The sequence below is a fragment of the Squalius cephalus genome (genome assembly GCF_949319135.1).
Source record: "Squalius cephalus genome assembly, chromosome: 8".
In the NCBI taxonomy this organism is placed as follows: domain Eukaryota; kingdom Metazoa; phylum Chordata; class Actinopteri; order Cypriniformes; family Leuciscidae; genus Squalius; species Squalius cephalus.
This window is the reverse complement of record NC_137129.1, coordinates 40,151,353-40,157,072: the sequence shown is the minus strand read 5'-3', so window position 1 is coordinate 40,157,072 and position 5,720 is coordinate 40,151,353.

The window sequence follows — 5,720 nt, the reverse complement described above, 5'->3', positions numbered from 1 at the left end:
CATTTACACTACAATGATGTGCTAAAAACATAAAAGATTTCCCTTTACATTTTTCGCGTACAGACGACAACATCGTCAGACCGATCCTCGTTCACACGGATCCGCGAAAACAATTAAAACCGCTGTATTATTCACGCCAGGCCAGTAGATGGCGATGCCACTTTGTAAAGAAACACACATGTCTATAGACTGAACACATGATACGCATGCGCATGGCGTCACTGTTTTCACAATTGTTTTTTTTTTTTAATGGTATCGTTTTCACAAACTTGCACTTTGAAACCCGTTTTTTAAAGTTTGCGTTTTCAGGCCCCCAAAACGCCATTGTCGTGTAAATGAACGGCCAAAACCCATAAAAGGTTTTCAGTTTTTAGTTGAAAAAACTGTGTTGTGTAAACGGCCCCTAAAGGCCAATTCACGGCGCTCATGTTTGTTGTGTTTTGTTGGAACAGTGTGTTACCCCTGTCTGCATCTCTTGGTGTTGGTCACTAATGTTCAGTCAGTGTTTGTCGGTGTCTGTTGGGGAAGTGTGAGCATGACACTTATTTTTCATAAAATTCTAAATCCAACAGCCAACTTGTTTGTCTGTGTGAATTGACTCTTCGCAGGGAGTTTGATTGACAGGTGATCTGACCAATCATAATCTGCCATCCGCCGAATTCGCCATTTTTGTCCGACAGAGCAGTCAGGAGAGTTAGTAGATTAATGTTGGAGGATTTGAACTTCAGTGTACTGACATCTTTCCGCAGTTAAAACAACATTCCTTCTGATGTTCATTCATGTTTATTTGATGCTATAAATGAACTAGAAGGAAGAGATGATCGGTTCACGAGCAGCTTTAACTGAGACTCGATCTGTCAGACACATTAAAGAGCCACAAAACGGTGTTTATAGTTTAAATTTCTTTAAAAACATTATCAAATATGAAAGTTGAGACTTTGTTTCATATCAAAAGTAACCTGGTCTGTCCTGTCTCATTGCCTCTCTGCTCCGCGATGTGTGTTTGAACATGGTGTGGTGTGAGAGAGGCGTGGCTTGTCGGACATAGCAACAGTCGCTAAAGGGGGCGGGTCTTTGCGAACGGTCAAATTGACCTTAAGACAGATAAATGATGTACCAGAAGGCATTGCAATATCAGCTTGAAACAAACTTCCTCTCACATTCTGGCATTCACACAGATCATTCTCAGTTGTTTTAATCATTTCTTTAGAAACACATTTCTTTTTCCCAACATGTTTTGTTCAACCTTCTTCAATGTTTGAATGCTTGAAGCAGGAAGGTTAAAGCAAAAATTATTAATAATGTCAAATATTATTGTAGATCACATTATTTACCATCAGTATTCTTGACAGTATTTTTACTGTAAAATTATCACTTGCATTGTTCTCCTCTAACATGGCCAATGTACAGTACATTAAAAAGTTGTTTTTTAAAAGAAATTAATACTTTTATTCAGCAAGGATGCATTGAGTTGTTCAAAGGTGACAGTTAAGACATTTATAATGTTACAAAAGTTTTTAGTTTTCACTAAAATATGAAGCAGCACGACTGTTTTCAACATTGATAATAATCATAAATGTTTCTTGAGCATCAAATCATCATATTAGGATGATTACTGAAGGATCATGTGACACTGAAGACTGGAGTAATGATGCTGAAAACTCAGCTTTGATCACAGGAATAAATTACATTTCACTATATATTCACATAGAAAACTGTTATTTTGAATTAAAATAATATTTCACAACATCACTGTTTTTACTGTATTTTTGATCAAATAAATGCAGCCTTAGTGAGCAGAAGAGACTTATTTTAAAACCATTTTAAAAATCTTAAACCGACCCCAAACTTTTAATGGAAGTCTACATGCAAACAGAAATACTAATGAAGACTGTAAGAGAAACTTGATGACAGAAAGATCAAAACATTATTTTAAAAGGATGAAATGTCACAGAATAAAGGGTTTGAACAGAAAGTACAATTACAAAGACAGAATGCAAAAAGCATTTTAATAAATAAGTGCATTTTAGTAAATGCAGAAATACAGGTATAATTCCACATATATATTCCACAGCACTTCTAAAGCAGGATACTTGTGCTCATGTTTACTGAAGCACTGGTACAAACTCAGTCTGCTTTCCACAGGAACCACAGTGCAGCCGCAGACAATTACTGCACTGAACACACACACACACACACACACACACACACACACACACACACACACACACACACACACACACACACACACACACACACACTCAAACACTCACACACACACACACACACTCACGCACGCACACACGCACGCACGCACGCACGCACGCACGCACGCACGCACGCACACACACACACACACACTCACTCACTCACTCACTCACTCACTCACTCACTCACTCACTCACTCAAACACACACACACACACACACACACACACACACACACACACACACACACACACACACACACACACACACACACACACACAAGCATGCCTCATATTCTCAGAACTCTACACACAAATCAAAACACACACACACAATGGGCAAAACCCCTCAATTCTCCTGCAAAATTAAACTTTACATTCAAAACAATGTTATTTCTTCTCAAAAAGGTATTTTGTTTTCAAATGACACACACAAACGATCACATGAATAGACATTTATAAGAACCAGTTGAACACTGACGTGCTCAATGTAAAACACTATGATGAATGTAAAACACTTCTTCTCCATTCACCATAATGACTTAGGCCTTTTTTTGGTTCAGTGTTACACTTACTACAGACAAATATGTAAAATATTTGAGAATATTGTTTTTATACTCAGAACACACAAATACACGGTAACAAATATATTTTATTTTTCCCACAAAAACAATGTACACAGTGTACATCCCAACCAACACAAAGTTGCACATACAGTCATCTACATACAAAACAACAGAAGAATTTACTGTATACAGTTACAGTAAAATAAATAAATCCAATGTTGGCATCCATTGCTCCATTGAAGAGCTGCCCTGTGGCCCTTTCATGCTAAAGCTCTGATTGCTAACTGTAAAACTGTGTGACGGGTGTTTGCCCATGAGATGAGTCAGTGTGCATATTTGAATGGCAGTGTGTTCCTTGTGAAATCAAGAGATTTTCGGCATGAAAATTGTGCCAAAAGCAGAGAATTGTGTGTAGTGTTTTGAAAAAGGTGTGTTTTAGAACTGGAATTTGAGTGTAAAGCAGGAATTGTGCTTGTAGTTTAGCAGAATTGGCTCAGGGGGTTGGTGAATGAGTTACATGTTGTGGTCATTGTGTCTCAAGTACCAGTATTTGTGTGTAAACAACTGAGAAAAACTGTAACACAGATTCTTCATTGTCACGTTAGGACTTCATGACGGTGTGTACAGTGCTGTTGCTCGATAAATCAAGAGACTGATTCCTGTGGTTAATGCATTTTAACACCTGTGTTCTCAGTTTTTCATGTCATGTCAGGACACAACAGGCTTCTTACATCACCTGCACTGATGCATTTACTGCACTGATGCGCTGAAAACAGGACACACTCCGGTCAAAACACGATGAAACCTGAGGGATTTGAGCAAGATTACTGCGAATCTTCTCTCCACTCCTGCGAAATCCATTCATGCACCTGTTGAAAGATCAGCTGCACTCGTGAAGTTTTGATGAATGTCTTTCTAGCAAATAAAGGGTTAAAAATGCTTGTGTTGGCCTGTCAACACCTTCCCGAGCGAGAACACACTCACTTTATGAACAAGAGTGTGGCGTGCCAAAAATCTCATTCACAGACAGTAAATCTGTCTTACCTTCAGCCGCAGGACAGAGAGACAGTGAGACGCCTGTCACACACACACACACACACACACACACACACACACACACACACACACACACACTCACACACACACACACACTCACACACACACACACACACACACACACACACACACACACACACACACACACACACACACACACACACACACACACACACACTCACTCACTCACTCACTCACTCACAGACACACACAAACACACTCACTCACAGACACACACTCTCACTCACTCACTCACTCACTCACTCACTCACTCACTCACTCACTCACTCACTCACTCACTCACTCACTCACTCACTCACTCACTCACTCACACACACACACACACACACACACATCAGTATGCTGCATGTCAACATCACCGAGAACTCATAATAGCTGTAACTGGGCTAAGAGTGGCATGTAGGACAGAAAAATCACACTGAGATCTCGATAATATCTCAAATGTTTCTCTGAGCAAAAAAAGGAAATGGAAAGTCATTTGGCTTCGGTTTCCTGATTTTCTCCTAAGAAAAAAAGGCCCAAGTAATCTCACATGCATCTCTATAGAGTTTAGAGACTTCTACAGTCTTGCTCTGATTTGCATAAAATATCAAAAGTCAGAGATCTCAATATGGACTCAAACTTTCCTCATCAAATTCCTGCAGGAAATTATATATATGTAGAGCCTATATGTATGTGTGTGTATATATATATATATAGAGAGAGAGAGAGAGAGAGAAGAGAAGAGAAGAGAAGAGAAGAGAAGAGAAGAGAAGAGAAGAGAAGAGAAGAGAAGAGAAGAGAAGAGAAGAGAAGAGAAGAGAAGAGAAGAGAAGAGAAGAGAAGAGTTGAGTTTCCTCCTCATCTGCCGCCCCCTGCTGGACACTTGACACACTACACTAAACTGAGCTGGAGGTTAGAGCTTAAGTCATATATAGAATTTTAGAATTTTATAAAATAATATTAACTCATTTTGTACTAATTGCATTTAGAATTAAACTTTGGAGTCATTTCTGTTCCACACTGTAGGCTGTTTTAGTTTTACAGTTGAGTCATTAGCACAGGGGTTTTCTATCGTTTAGATGCCACACACAGTGGACCCCCGAACATGACCATCCTCACGTGAGGGACATTTAAAAGGCATCTATCTTTTACAAAAAAAAAAAAAAAATATATATATATACATTGAAAAATGTATATTATTAATCTAAAATAAGTTTCTATTGTTACACACACACACACACACACACACACACACACACACACACACACACACACACACACACACACACACACACACATACTCACTTTATTTAATTGTAATCTAATTCTTATTTATTTATATTCATCAAATTTTTATTCATGTATTTTGAACTAATTTAATTTATTTAATAGATTAATAACAAATATTTTTTCGTATTTTATTTATTTATTTTAATCTTTACATTAATTTTAATAATTCATATATTTAATTTATTTATTTTCTTATTATTTATTGTTCATTTCTTTACAGTTTTTTTCTTTAGTTTTTTCCCCGGGCCCTGATCTGCACATCCAGGGTGACTCACAGAACCTACTAAGAAAAGAAGTGCTCCCTTTACAAATGCAAGCAATTACAAATTACTGTCTGCAAGTAACCGGAAGCAAATAAATAGCCAACAAATGATAAAATAGATTTGAGGTAGCATGCACAGTGTGTTCTTCCACGTTATTTTAAATGCTAATAAATAAAGCTATTTACAGAATATTATGTCAAAAAAAAAAAAAAATTTTGAAAAATTTACCTTCAACTTCACACAACCACCAGAGGGCATCAGTGGCAAACAGTGATGCAGAGAAACTACTGAAGAAGAAAAAGCAAACATCTTTCCTTTCAATCACAACATTCTTGC